At 41.6% G+C, this 16185-nt stretch overlaps 1 protein-coding gene across 8 annotated transcripts in view; it reads right to left on the reverse strand.

Moving 5' to 3' along the window:
• The window catches only part of LOC124215080 (Ig-like and fibronectin type-III domain-containing protein 2), a 172130-nt gene that overhangs the window by 47892 nt on the left and 108053 nt on the right, over positions 1-16185 (reverse strand). The window contains exon 1 of one of the 8 annotated variants that reach the window (XM_046618053.2): positions 9509-9519. The exons of the other annotated variants lie outside the window; for them this stretch is intronic. The gene's annotated coding sequence lies outside the window, so the exon portion shown is untranslated. Of the gene's footprint in view, positions 1-9508; positions 9520-16185 lie in introns of those variants that run through there. 8 annotated transcript variants of the gene reach the window in all.

A 16185-nucleotide genomic window follows, 5' to 3' on the forward strand; every position in this document is an offset into this window, starting at 1 on the left:
CGGAATAGGGGACACGGTGATTCGTTGCGGACCGTAAGGCTGACTTGCATCCGGTTACAACTCCGACGACGTCTCGACACGTCGGCTCTTCGCAAAAGAATTCCCCATCGTTCTGCGAACCTGCACACGCGGCATCGGGGCGTCGGAATGCGTCGCGACGCCCTCGCCAGACGAATCGAAGCCTCCTTGCGACCTTCAGATCTCTACTCACTACTTTCCCGCATTCTTTTAGGATCGAATCGACGGCGTTAAGAACAGATATTCCCTGCATGTTACAGAGTTTATTTCGGAATTTCAAACGGTATAAGATAGAGCCGAAAGTTTCCATGATTTTTCACCCAGTCTACGAAAGTCGACGGTGCTTTAAATCCGAGATACAGTCATTAGGATTGAAATTTTGCCTCCTCACCGCGGCTGAACCGTTTCGTGTAATCTAGCTTCGACACTATGTATCTCAATTTTATCACGAATTTCGCGTAATCCCCGCATATGAATGACCGTAGGTATATAACACACGTTTAAACACGTAAACGATGATATTGATCGGTAGCGTGTATTTTCTTTTTTCGTTTTATTTTATTTTTATTTTTTACATAGCTTATGTGTATATATATACCATCCGCGTAAAATGGTATTATTATTCAAATTCTCGTCACTTCCGGATTGTCAATTTTCGCTAATAGGATCCAACAAGGCTTGCCCCTCATGAATACGCGACAGTGCATGTAGTTTGGAATAAATTCTTGACGCGACTCGATCCCGTTCACTTATACATGGCAGAAAAACCCGTCGGTTTTTTCCCATATCCATCTATAGGGATATTTGAATTGCTTTTCGGAGCTACGCATAGCGCAGAGTTAAAAGAAAAGACCGACTGCTAATTTCCGCCGCTTTCCATAAGCCATTGAGCTGGGTATATTACAGCGTATATAAAGATGAACGAATATGATGACGGGGATAAAAAAAGGGCTAAAATTACCAGAAAAATGCTTACAGAACGGGACTTCAAAGCTGATGGAAAAATATCGGTAAAAGTAAAGGTAGAGAAAAAAAAATGTCTGTTGTAGAAAATGGAATCAAGGTGCGCGCAAAAAAAACAGAGAAAAAAATAAAATGAATTTTCCAAGGTAAATTGAAGGAAACAGCGGAAAATGCAAAGTGGCATTTATTTTTAAACTGCGGCCGATCTCGAATCGCCTCCTTGCACTGCGAGAAACGTTGAATTCATTTGCCCTAGAACTTAATGAGGGAAACAGTGTAGAGAGTGAACAAGTCTTGAGCGGCATGCAGAAAGCAGAAGCAGCAGCGGCGGCAGCAGCAGAGGAAGAGAACGGAGAAGCCAAGAGGGGCAGTCTTCAAATTCACGGGACTGGTAAATTCAAGTTAAACACTCAACTCTTAAGTTAAAGTCAAATATTCCAATTCCAAGAGAGAGGTTGACTGCACGGCTACCAAGCCACGTAATCCATACAATTATCTAACTGGTACAAGTTACATAATGGCGGAAGTTTACACCAACGACGCTTTACATTTTGGTATAGCCGCCGCCGCCGCCGCTGCCAGCCCCCTTCTAATTTACTCCTTATTATTACTAATTAAATAAGTTACTCGTCTAGTTTACTGCAAAGAAGAAGTGCCAACCCGGACGAAGGTCTTGCCCGAAAGAGAGAAGAGGACAGACGGAAGGACAGAGAGACGAAGAGAAAGGGAAGCAGGTACGTTTCGCTCCTTTCATTTGTCACGGGATATTAAGTTCCTCCGAGTAGCTTTGAGCGGGAAAATTCTTCGAGGCGTCTTTTCCCTCGATAACTTAGAGTGTCTCGTGTCCACCGCGGTAACGAGAGACAGAAAATAGTCTCCCGCGAAAACGCGAGAAGGGGAATAAAGCGGAAGAAAAATAAGAAGAAAAGGAAACAAACCTGCGTGGAATCGGAAGTGAGAGCTTGTTGCCCGCGACGCGGCTTCGGGATTAGGGAGAAGGATTTTACCGAATCGAAAGCTGACGGCACAAGGGAGGAGAGCCGAGGGTGATTCTCGAGCATCTCCAAGTCCCGGTGAATCCCCGAACGATAGCAATCGAGTTCATCCGATCAACGGTTGATTAATTGGGGACGATGTTGGACGAGTAAATACGGAGTTGTTAAAATTAGCCAAACGGAAATCGGACGCGTGTATAAAGCAAAGGATTTTTCAACTCGGAAGAGGATGTGCTCGTCTCTTTTTTCCTTCGACCCCGTCACGATATAAATCCCGTCCATACAGCCGTGCAGTTGAATCTATAACCGCAGCAGCGCACCGCGACCGGTATAACTTCTTATCTTCGCGTACGTTCGCAGAACTGTTTTCAACGGAATATAACCTGCACCCAAAACTTTCGAGTATCTCCGAAGAACTGTTTTCAGTTTTACGTATTCCGCCGAAGGTACGTACCTACGTGCCTCTATCCTCGCGAATTAATGTCGAGTTTCACCCCCCTAGCGCCAATATACTCCAGGGATTTATGGGGGTCATTACGCGTCGCGTCCTGCAGCGGTCATACGTCGTTTGTACGTGAAGGGGGGAGGAGGCGAATATATACATATGTATATATATAAATAACGCGTTTCGCTTGAACGGAGCTGAAAATAAGATCTCGCTCTTTCTTTCTCCGCCTACGACTACTCCGAATGAAAATGAGGCGACGAAAGAAATGGCTAATAATTCAATAGAATATTTTCGGCTCCTTCGCGTGACGTTATATTCTCAACGGAACACTTCGGCGTATACTTATATATGATTTATAAAAGGCACGTGCATAAACGGATGTGAAATTGTATCAATTTATACTACGAGCACGAAGTATGGTATAGAAACCGCGCAAATAATTGCAAGCTTATTGCCGTTTGTTCATTTGACAGCGAGAGGCAGGGATTAACTGTAAAGATACGATAAATTTGACTAAAAGTAAGTGCTGACGAGAACTTTCTTTCAATTATATCTATATTCACCAACAATGTACACATAAAGACACGGAGAAGCTTAGAGTTGATTTATACAGTCATTTTAAATATTTACTTGATATGTAATAGTCGCATCTTTTGTATGTTTGTTGATACAGAGATGAATAATAAGTAGAAATATAAAGCTGAGAGCAAACAACGAGAAAACAGGAAAACCAATAAGCTAGGGAATTTTATCAAGTCGCGAATAAAGGCGGATGCCTTGCTTTTTTCTGTTAAAATGCTTGGCTTTGCTTCGAGTAAATAAACTTTGAGACGAGTGTACGGCCATCAATATATAAAGGTATATAGTATCAAGTGAATACATATTTTGTAAAATAAATTTCTCTAGCGATGAATCTGCGTGCACGAAGGTAGATATATGCAACCTCCGGACTCGGACTTACGGAAGATTTGCAAGAGCACGGCAGCGAATAACTTACGGCGGTCTCCAATTTCGGTAGACAAACACGTTTCGACCCCTCTTTTATTCCTGGCTATCTCGAAAAAGGATTCGCGTCATATTTTACTTTTTACTGCCAACCTATAATCGTGCCACCGTTAAAAAGGGATGAGAAAATTTTGAACATTATATTAAATCGTTCGTACGTCGGAGTTTGAATAAAATACAAAGTTGAAGGAAAAAAAAAAAAAAAAACACGGATAAATCATGCATCAGAGCAGTTTTTGCTTGTTAACTTGACGCTGATCGGCAATCAATTTATCAGCCCGCACTGTTGATTGATTCGACGCATTTTTTCAACTGACTTCCCAAGGTACGTACAGCTATTCGAGCGAACTACATGTTGGATTATTTTAGAGAACAATTTATGGCTGGAATTTACGTTTACTTGAAGAGAAAAAAAAAAACAAAAACGACGTGAGTTGCGAAGTTTATACAGCGGGTAAAATATTGAATGAGGATAAAAAAAAATTTCCTAACACGTTTATAGCATTTCCCTGAAACTTCTTTGAAAGGATCAGTTCAAGACTTTGCTCTTTTCTAATCGTTTTAATCGGTAATCGTTTTAACTGAAGTTTGAATAAAGACGGTGGAAGGAGTTCTGAATTGATAATCAATTATCCACAATTCGGAAACACCCTCTAACGCAGCCTGTCTAAGCTTTGTTCAGTGAAAGAAGAGAGGAGCTGATTGGCTCTGTTTTACCGACACGACAAAAAATGACTTACTTTCAGCCATCGGTACAGCAAGCAAGTGATGTACTGTTCAATACCATTTTACGAATTCATTACCGCTGTATTAATGACCTATCTGGAACGGCGATATTGAAATATGATGCTACCATTAAAAATAGGAACTTTTCTATTTGTTTTTCAACTAACAAACTTGACGAAGCTTGTGTAACTAACATATACACTTTACGGTACATCAGTTTCATTTAGAATCAAAAATTATCCGGTCAACGATACGGGATGGAAGAATTTTCCCTGTTTCGACGAGGTAAAATAAAATATAATGCGAACTAACTGAATTTTAATAGGGTAAAATAATCTCTACGAGTCAAGGCGGGAGAAAATCAATGAAAATCCTCAGGCATCGTAGCCCCAGGAACATATAAAGTAGGACAGCCGGGCCAGGGGCGAAAAACATTGGCAGAGTGGTTAAGCAAAACAGAAGCGAGTTTGTGGCAACCACTTTGATCTTACGTTATCCCGAAGCGTGGCTATGGACGTATAAGAACCCTTGCCGAGTGGTACGGGATAAGTACCATCTGGTCAGAGCCCGGTGCTCGGCAACATCGCGAGCCATTTTCAGGGGAGGAAAGACAAACGCTCCTCCCGACTAGACTTAATTAAAGAATTACTTTTCTTAATAACGAAACGTTCCTTTTCCGCGCTGCAGCGATGTGTACGTAAGTTTATACACACGTAACCTGACCAGCTGTGTGTGTGTGTGTGTGTGCCGGCAACTCGGGAGGCTACGAGGCATGCCAATAAACCAGAATTAGCTAGACGTCGTCTGCAGGTTGCGGAGAACTTTGGAACGAAACCTGCCGGTGGTTCGCGAGTTACTGTCGATCATCGCCAGCGCCTAAGCTAATTTCTCGATAACGTAGTTCCACGAATTTCAACCCTTCGTCATTTTCGTTGTGCTGAAATTTGGAAATTTTCATTGAATTCAATGAATTGATATAATATATCTAACGGATCGTCGTCTGAGGAAAAGCGGATGACCAGATTTGGGACGAGCAAATATAACAGAAAGCGCGATTATTCCACAGGGCGTACCTATGATTATTATATCCCTCGGAGGAATAACGTGGCAAAATATCCTAGTAAGCACGGAGACGAGGACACCCGTTAGATCATCAAACACCGGCGAATCAGACGTCGAAATTAAGACAAACAGCGCTGTATTCCAGCGGAAATGAGGGCACAGGCACGTGATTGCTCCGTACTTAATCGATCATCGCCGCGGCCGACCGTTTTAATGAATTAATACGAAATATATAACGAAATTACGACTCCGGGATGAGCAGGGTGGGCAGGATCGTTCGGATGATGCATTATCATCCACACTGATACGTTTGTTTCCCCGTCTCTACGGAACGGACGAAAGGCTTTCGATCGATGGCGATCGTTTGTTCCTTCCGTAATTCCTGGGTAGCAAAAATACGACCGTTTACACCCATCGATGAATCGGCCCTCCTCCTCCTCCTCCTCCGAAACGAAGAGGTCCCCGTTGGACGATGTAATCGAAATGCGAGGATTGTAGGTATACGACGTTACGGGTACACACATACGCGATTTTCCCGCGGGATCCCCAGGGAGAGAATGACGAGGTGCGTGCCCTTTATGAGGGGGAGAGAGAGAGAAGGGTGGAAAAATCGGGCCGGATTTCAGAGCAGTTGTGTTTAATGCCGTCGTTTGACCCCGGTCAGTTTACAACTGAATAAACTTTACGTTTCACGATGAGTCAAAGCGATGCTATAAGTTTAATATATATACCCATGGGAATTTCCACGTGAAATCGGACAAGATTTTCACGTCGAATATTTCGTTGACGTAATTTTTTTACATTAATTATTCCAATCTGCCTATGGAAAGGAAGGTGTCTGATTTTTTTCATTGAAATCTTTACCTCCATTTGTACTCCAGTTATAGATGCTGAAAAAAAAAAAAATCCTGTTTCACCTATTTAAATGGATATAACTTGAGAATGAAAACAGCTATTGACATATTTAAACACATTTTTTTTTTGTCTTGATTTATAGATTCATGAAACTAAAATTGAAGAGATCATGTCTCTTTAAAATCAAACAATTTATTTGAATAATGAAAAAGAAATTGCTTTTCACGCGATGGTCAGGTTTTAATTTGTAGCAAAAAACATCCCGCAACGTGTTCTCTTTACATTCGTTCTCGAGTTACATCCATGTGAAAAGTTGAAAAGGTAAATGTTTCGAAATTTTTTAACCGAAGAAGAAACTTAGATTAAGCTCTTGAAAAAATCCTGAATGTTCCTGGCAGTAGGCATATTGAAATTTAGAAAAAAAAATCAAACATTGGAATTTCAAATCTTTTCCGGTCTTACATGGAAAGATCCATATGTTGTGGGTATTATGGATTTTTATTTCGAACGTTAAATTTATACGCGATATCCGATCTGTACGACGAAAAATTGAATGCTCTTTTATCTGTTCAGGGGCTGCGCGTAATATTATAGTCATGTCGGTCGAAACTACACCCAGATGAGTGATAAAGTCATGCCGATGCGTCGATCCGTGATTTTTCCGTACACCAATACACACACACCCATATATATATATAGCTACTTGCTGTCCCAGAGAAAATTTATTTCTTTTTCCGCCACGCCACGTACAGAAGGGAGGGAAACTTTTTTCTTTACCGCACTTACATAGATATAATACACAATATATCTTGTGCTGAGAATTTTTTTATAATTTTCCCGCAAAATAAGGTGTAGCGTAGTTGAGGTTTTTTCTTCTTCTCTCTCCATCTTCTTTCTTCTTTCATGGTACGATTTCTATACTACAGGGTATAAGTAGTCCTATATATTATACCGAAAGAAGAAGCAACAATTCCGGCAAGTGTAATAAATAATGGATTAAGTTTTCGTTCGAAAACCGAAAACAATAATTTTAAAAGTTGTATAACCTGTGAGCAACGAGCGAGTGGATTTCTGATCAGGAATAAATCTTTGTTATTTATTTCCTTTCGTTCCCGTCCCTCCGCGGGCATTGGCAGAAGTATTACACCTGCGCCTTTCCGTATCTACACAATTCCCCTGTCACACACGCATGTAAACATATATACGTGTGTAAACGCGTTGCCGTGTACGTATATATACAAGCAGATATTATTACACATACTCGTGTGTATATGGAGTCGTTTTCCGATAACTCGAGCCTGGATTTATTCCCGTGCTCTTTGATTATCGGATAGTTTGATTTATCGTGTCTCTGCCTTATAGACGATATGCAGAAGTGCAAGATATCGGAAAATCGTTACACTCGCACGGGGAATCTGACCTTTTTCGTACCGAATGCGAACGCGATATTACCGAAGCAAACTTTGCGCCTTCTGGCCGTTTTCAATAACATAATACGTATAAAATTGTGCAACGACGGAAGAATTTATGAATTTTTTAATTAACGCAATACAATTACGAAGAGTCGAGTACCAAGTCTCGAATCCAAATGCTGCACGGGGAGTCAACTTATTCGTATCGCGTCGTCCGATGATAACCGGGTGAATTAACTGACCTCTCATATTCCCGATATTTTCCACCTGAACAAACGAGGCATAAATAATTCAACGTATCGATTCTGCAACGGCGAACACTCGCGCGGAAGTTTTCAGGAAAACCTTATTGTTCAAATATCGTCAGAATGTAATCGTTTCGCATTGTCATGTTTGTACATACATCAATGTTTGCATGAAACCTCGTCCTGCTATCGACTGGTTAAAACAAAAGTTTTAACGAGCAGGCATCACCCTCTCGTTTAAAAGTTTTTCACCACCACCTCCGCATTGACGAACGGATGTATATTCGGCGTCGAAGGGCTTGTTCGATAATCCCCCTTGAATTATATCGTCTACGAAAAACAGTCTTCATCCACACGCCACCGCGTAATCATTTGCCGCGTCAATATTCAGCAGAATTTCGAACGGTCCATATTCACCCCCAACATAATTCGTGTGTCACTCAAAGCTCCGCGCAATCCGGTACAACCTGCCACCTATAATACGAAAACCAAATTTTTTGACGGTGAGTCGAAACAGCGTTCACTCGATCGAACTGTCATTCGACCAAAAAATAAATAAAAAAATACCGTTCACCGACGACTCGAACGCCTCGAGTATACGATAACGAAAATAGAGTTTTTTTTTTTTTTCTTCGTACAGAGACAAAGAAAGATATAAAGCAGCTGTTTTGAACAAAATTCTGTTTCCAAATCTCTAACAACCGCGATAATCCTCAATCACGTTTGAATTTGATAGTGCACTTTAAATATCGTTTAGAGCTATAAAAATTCTCTCATATTCAAGGAACGACAGGATACAGTTGTGGTTCACTTTCAGTTTGAAAATCGAAATACTGATCAGTAGTACTACAGGACCGGTTCCGCGTCCAGATTCCTACTACCGACAATTACCGACATCTTACCGAGACTCAAACCCTTCTTCGCGGTGACGTCGTCTGCATGAGATGTCGGTAAGTGTCGGTAGTAGGAAACTGTACCCAGAATCCGGTATTGTATTGCTACTCTGGTTCGCGATAGTGAAGAACCTGAGCAAATCACTAATTCGCAACGCGATATTACGTTTGTTAGTTGTACCCGTAAGAACGTGGTCGGTTAGCCAGATATCAAATGTCGCTGACGTTTCAAATCGGTCTCGCAGGGTGGTAGATACGCGTTATTCGCCGGGTTGAACTGACTAAGGAACGGCCGTTTACAAGGTAAGTATCACGGTGTCCAGTTATATCCCCCGCGCTAGGGGTCGTAATTCATTTCGCATTCTTCCGACCCCCTCACCGTAGCTCGGGGTCGTTATCCCGCGGTATCGAAACCTGAGGGAACCGAATCTCGAGAGAGTGGAGGAGAGGAGAGGAGAGGACAAGAGAGGCGCGACAGTCGGTCCGCCATCCGGCACAGTGGGACTCTCGACTCAGACAGAAATTTCGTTTTGCCGAAATGGCCCTTCAACGGACGATTCCTCCCCCCTTCCCTCCCTCCCCCTTTCATCCTCGATATTTGAATGAAATCATAATAACAATAAAACTCCCTGGCGCCCCAAAGTCCATTCTTCCCCCTTGTCTTCACCGCTTAAACGCTGATCACTCCACTAGATCGAAACACGAGTTTGTCTATTTCGTGGTAACCTTAGTCATACCTGTCCCTGTATTATAACAACTTCACAATTTGCCGATACAGATGGGGGAGAATAATCGTAATTTGTCTCTACAAATACGTATTGCATACGTTCAAGTGATTCGAGACATTTAATGAATATATCGATGTCGCTACCCTCGAATGCGAAACGCAAAGCAGCTTTCGACGATTGGTTAAAGAGCACTTATGGGGTTCACGTCCGAAGGGTTGAATAAATCGTTATGGGGTCGATGGTCGAATGGATTGCCGCCGTTTCGAATTCTGTAAAAGCAATAAAGAAATAATAATATTCATACGAATGCATTGTAGGTTATACCTACATCGTAATATATACGTCAAAGTGTGTAAGAATGCATGCTTTTCCAGCTATAAAATTTGATCACATATTCGTCTACATTTCCCCTCATATGAAAAAACAAGTGTACGAGTCAGACAGGCTTGGACTAATCGGACACGCGCCACTTGACTTTCAATACTCTGCAACCTTCATCGCGAAACTTCGAAAATGTATCATAAAAATATCCCAGATCTCTTATTTCTTCGTGACCAAACGAAACCATCTTCGACGTTACAGTCAATCGTTATAAATATAACTTTGGATGCCTTTTCACATGAATTCCGTCCTGCACATGTATACCTGTGTATAAGGATATCCGAAACTGATAATAGTTGATTATCAATCGAGTGTAAAATATTTTGGCCGGAGTTTGAACCGCGCCATGAAATCACACGATCCATATGCTCATCGATCGGCGATTCAAGGTAATTCTATTCCAACCGATGTGTGAAATTCGCTTTATACGTTATCTATATATCAGCTACACGGGACTTTGACGATTGCCTTTACAAAATTGAAAAGGAAAGTTTTCCTTTCTCTTATTTTTATGTTTTAATTTTCTTCCTTCGTAAAGCATGACCTGTGCCGGTGTGCGGTTATTCGCCGTTTTAATTGCGAAGTGATAGATCGATCGTCGCCACGCCGTTCTGACGCTCGCTCGGCCGCAATTACTCATCTCAGAAGGATTGTGGAAGCCGCATTATGAAGTTGGGACACGCGGACAATCGAGCAAGCCCAGCCTCGTTCACGCTACGAAGAACCTCGGACAATCGCTGGCTCAAAATTTGCGTTTCAAGCTTCTCGGTTGGTTCGGCAGTCTCCTTTCGGCATTCAGCCCAGCGCCGGTAAACCGTCCATTACTTATCTCAAGCTCCGGCGAACGAGACTTATACTCGACGAGCTGCGTGCGACCAGCGACGCGTTCTAAAGAGATCGAGTTAACGACACCACGGGGCTTTCAACTTTATTAATTTCTACCTAATCTTTCACGGGGCATGAACGCGAGGAGCCGGAAGAAAGGGGAAAAACTATTGAGTGCAGACGAAACCGGTGTTGAGGAGGGAAAATCGAGGGGATGAAATTAATCCGCTGGTATTGCCTGGCCGAGAGTCGAAGGGTGAATAATAAACGAAACGAATCGATAACCAATTCGGTCCCCAAAATCGCAACGATATATATTTTCGGGCAAAAGGGCTAGTATCGCAACCACCGCGAAATTCCTTTAGCTTTGCAGAATATGACTGTGACTCTGTGTTTGGGATGAAAATCGACAGTCTTGGGTGTCCGTAATCGGGATTGACGAAAATTTTCAGAACCGATAGAATTTAAGCGGTGCGATAAAAGTTTGACCGCTCTAGGTATAAGGTACGTGTATTAAATTACGGAATGGTGGACCGGAAGCTAATGTATATATATATATATATATATGTATATATATAAGAAAATTAAGGTACATTTTATACATAGGTTACGGCGTGTATGAAATATTTTATAATCCCGCGTCCAATTTTCCGACACTTCATTCTCTTCGCCCTTACTCGTACCTATATATATTGAAAATTTTTGAAACACCCCTGGGACGAGGAGAAATACCTGAAGGTCCGATCCAACGCGATTAAATTTTTTTAATTTTCACAAAATCAGTATTCACTTTGTTCCCAAATTTCTACCTCCACCGCACCTCTGGCTGATCAATTGTTGGCTTTCATATGCGATGAAGAAAAAAGAAAAAAAGGAAAAACAGACACGTGTGTGAAAAATTGATCGCGTGCGATCGGTAAGAATAAAATCCTACAGACGAAAGTAAGCCGGAAAATAATCTTGTTTTTGCGAAAATCTGAAACTGAATTTTATAAGTCTATGAGATATACGCGTATATTTACGCTCAAATCTGATGAAGTGTGGACCACTTTCCGGCGACGTACTTGACCGCAATAATAATCAATGCCGCATGAGCAGCAAAAGCAGAGAAACGAGTAACACGTGATGAATTTACCGCACGCGCTTGACGAGCTTTCACGAATTAATTAACTCCTAATTATTATACAAACTGTGGTAATTAGCAGATCGAAAAAGCGCGAGAAAAAATGCATATATTTACAACAAGAATAAAGAATAAGAAATGTATTAAAAAAATCAGCCAATACCGTCGGAATACGTATAAAAGCAGGTGAAGTTGAATATATTCTGAGCAAACGAACCGAGCCGCGATATTTGTATGTGCTTGAAGAGTTTCCTTTTCAAAAGGACATTTGATATTCCGTAATATTTTGATATTCTTTTTTCTCTCCGACGTGTCACATTCAACGCTTTTCAAATATACAACTCTCGCAATCTTGCTCGGAGGCACGCGAAACATCCGAAATCTGTGATTGCGAGTCTACAATGATTTGAAACTCGGTTGGAATCCGAAAACAAAAAAAAAAAAAAGAGAGAAATAAATTTTTTCTCAAAATGAAAAGGAAATATTTCCAAGAGTTTGCGTCGCACACCTTAGCGCCAGCAATTTGTACGTCTTACATTCAAGGTATTTTACACGTTATGCAGCCAGATACCGTTGACACGACGTTTCGCATCCCGCGAACAATGCATGTTTCACAGTTGAAAGCATGAGCGCGTCGCGTATGAGGAATAAAACGGAAAATGACAAAAACGGAAAATGCATATCTCCTCGACACGGCTCAGCCGTAGTTTTCACGAAATATAATATTTCTCGCGAAATGCAACGTTAACGCTTTCCTCTCAAGATTACGACGCGTTCATCTCGCACAACGATGAAAGCATCAACGATAGGTTTTTCAACTTTTTTCACTCTCTTAAGTCCACGGAGCTTTCTCGACATCTGCCTCTGGGTGTGTAGGGGATGCGTGCAAACGATACCAAAGACAAGAACGATCCCTAAATCCATAAAAGCTCCGTCTGCTTGTTTAAAGCTTCGAGCACTCCGCTGTATCGACTTCCACTTATTTACTCAGCACTGGCGTATACTCGGTCAGCTGTGATTCGATCTTAGAAATATACGAGAAACTCGGTCGTAGCTTGTGTAACATCGGAATAAACTATTTTACTCGAATAAATTATAACACGCAACGAATTGTTCGAGAGTTTCAAGAGCAGTTGTTGTAACATCTGACGAATGGGCGCATCTGCATATTTCAATTGTTAAGATCTCAATCCCTGCATGCCAAAAAAGTTTTATAACAGTGAAACACTCGACTTTTGCACACCAAATTTCTTTAGTATAAATTCCTGCCTTCTTTAGACCAACTATTTGACGAATTGGTAATGAAATCAGATTCTACGATGTCGATGCAGTGGTCAAAAACCCCAAGTTAAAATTCAATCGTCAATGAACATTACGCCACGCCTTGACAAACTAATTTCAAGAAAAATATAGTGTAAAAGGTGAAACACTTTGTTGCGTTGCGCGCAAAAGCTTGAGCTTAATTTAAATGTGAACAAAATTATACTTTGACTGAAACAGAATATCTCAACAGCGACGGACTACACAAAGACTGCAGAAAGTAAAGCAAAGAGAATGAAATCATAACAATTTTACCGGCGAGTTTTGTTTATGTCGTTATTAATTTCTCATAAATTTCACCGAATTAAATTTTAATTTCGCATGATCGATCGGCAGCTGGATTTAAATACATTATGCAAATGAAGCAATTATTCCGAACGCGAAAGTACCTACGGAGTTTCTTAATCATATCTACCCACCTTTGAAAAGTTTAGCAGCGCAGACGGTTTACCTACAAAGGTGCAAGAAAAGTCCGAAATCAATGAAAGAAGCATAAAGGAAAGGAATATTTGCTCGCGTTACGAGTGTTAACGATTCGCGGAGAGGAGAGGAGAGGAGAGGAGAGGAGTGGAAAGGTATTATATTATACCCCGCGTCTTACACCCGGAAGGAATGATGAAGATTTTTTTTTATGGTACGATCTTCGGGATCGACGCGTAAAATGAATGGGAATAAAAATGAATGAGCCCACGTTTAACGCGTTATTCGCACACTGTGCTCTCGGCGAGTGTCTTCGAGTTTCGAAGAGTCGGCCGCCTGGCTGCCAGCAGCAGCAGATTCGATCGGTGGAAGCGTTATGAGTGAAGAGCTCCCATTCGACAAACTCTTAACACGTTCCTTGTGGCTTTCGCTTCTCAACTTCCCGTTCGTTAAAAAAGTTACCATGTACCGATTGGCTGCGGAATATTGAGAGCCGGGAGGAAAGGAGCCTTGGAAGTTGGAAAAATGAGAAACTAAACCTTTGCCGGGGCATCCGAGGCATCGCATGAAAGCAGCCGAAGAAATGGAAGTGAAAACTTTGTAAATTCTGCTTTATGTGAAGTTTGAATTTGTCACCGTTCTTTCCCAACTCTTCTCTCGCATCAGTCCCAACGCGGACATCAAGACCCTCGATCTACCCAACCGCTAAGATACACCCGTCCACGATGTTTCTTATCCTTGTTCCCTTACTTTTTCTTTTACTTTTTCAAACTTTTTTTTACCGCCCCAGCTAAGCTCGTATCGTCCGTCATATTCGATTACTCGCAGACGCAAATCCGCTCCGCCATTTTTCAACCCCGTCGATCTTCCTTACGTTCGCAAGTTAGTCCGTTCGCAACTTCAGACCTCTATACCTGTATCTAAATACTTTTCGCACGTTGGTTGGCCATCGCCGTTCACCCTTCGTGTTAAATATTGAAAGTAAACGTTCTCGTGAAAAACAATCACCACGTTAACGCCTCAATCACTCCCGTTTCGGGGTGTAATCCCACCTTAGTGCTTTAACTATTTGTACATTGAACATGACTGTCATAGGTATTAATGAAATCTGGCAAGTCGGTTAAGAGTAACAAATTCAATCGCGTAATTATTTCACAAGGAACTCTGTCGTATTTATACCGTTAAAAAAATTCAGGCTTTCTGTGAACCTCATTTTACTTTAATGACAATTATTACTCTTACAGGTACTCCAACGCGCAGAAAAGTACAATCAACTTTTTCATTCTAATGAAATATTTTTCGACAAAGATATTTCAATTTTAGCGAGGCAAAGATATTAAAATGTTGAATAAATTCTTCACTTCACAGAAATAACCTTAGCGAAAAATTTGACTAAAGTTCCCGCCGTTCGCAAGGTGGATATTATTTTTCGGAATATTGTACGGACCGTTCTAATAATTAAGCTCAGACACGAGCGACAAGCTTGTTGTTGCAATATTAGAACGCGACAACACAGTAATTTTATTAACCTAATGGTAATTTATTCATTTCTGTACACAACGATTATCGATTGCCGACGTTCAATGAACCGAAGTAACTTTCATAGTAAATCTGTGCACGTCTGATCAGTGAAATTATTGACATTTCTCATTGTTCCGAACAAGTCGAGTTTTTCGCGAAATAATTGGGACACGCGACCGACGACGAGTCTGAATTTCGCCAGCATATCAAAGTTGGCTCATTATCCGGGCTCCTTCAATCACGTTTCCGTAGTCGCGGAATACAATGCGGCAATAATTACGCTGGAAGCAATTCTGCCTACGTTACTGTCTCTGCATCTTGACTGCTTGACACGTCGTAAGTACAATTCGAGTCGCCGATGTTTGACTGACCTGGATTCATACCTCATCCTTAGCGAGTTAGCAGGTACAAACGCCTTCAATGTTGTCTTTCGCCTGCAGACTGAAGGCACGATAATTGTCTCTAGGCTGTCTAGTGCCGAATGCTTATTTAATCGTTTCGAGCACTGCTGCACGACGACTATTCAGTATAAACGGCTTAACCCGGCTCCAAGAGAACAAAGCACAACTGTTCCCTGCAGTTTGTTGCCTGCACTTGGAATTTCCACGAAATTTAGCTAAACTTTTTCACCCCAAAGTTACTTCATTCCGGTAACACGTGAAAAATGAAAAATAAAATAAAAACCCGCTAAATTTATTGTACCGGTACTGCAAGTTTGAAGTCTGCACTTGCGACGTGAACGGAAACACGAACGAGAGGGCTAAAATTTGGACGTCACGCGGTGAGAGTTTTCCGTTTTTTCACGCGATTCGGGCTAACCGGTCAAGCAAATTTATTTAACCATCGACGAGTGACGGTTGACAGGTATTTTACTATAGTCGAGTACTTCTACGCGTGAGCTATAAGGGGGCTTGAAGGCGAGATGTAGGAATTCGAAATTTTCAATTTGCGTACGTTCGGCGTTACGGCCGGGTGTAATATATACAAGGAATTCGTTACGAGGGGGGAGATTTTCTCGCGTTTAACATTCTTTCAAAGTTACACCGCACAGCTCGCAGTAATAATAATACATAGAAAATATACGTGCGGGGTAAAATACGAAGGTTACACATCCCTGCAGTCTTACACCAACCGCGATCAATACCCGGTGATCCCTTTGTACTTGCGGCGTGTTCACCTTTGTTATAAATTCCCCAACGACGGCATGCGTGAGGCGTACAAGCTATCATATTGTGTATTAACTCG

The sequence above is a fragment of the Neodiprion pinetum genome, chromosome 1 (genome assembly GCF_021155775.2).
Source record: "Neodiprion pinetum isolate iyNeoPine1 chromosome 1, iyNeoPine1.2, whole genome shotgun sequence".
NCBI lineage: Eukaryota > Metazoa > Arthropoda > Insecta > Hymenoptera > Diprionidae > Neodiprion > Neodiprion pinetum.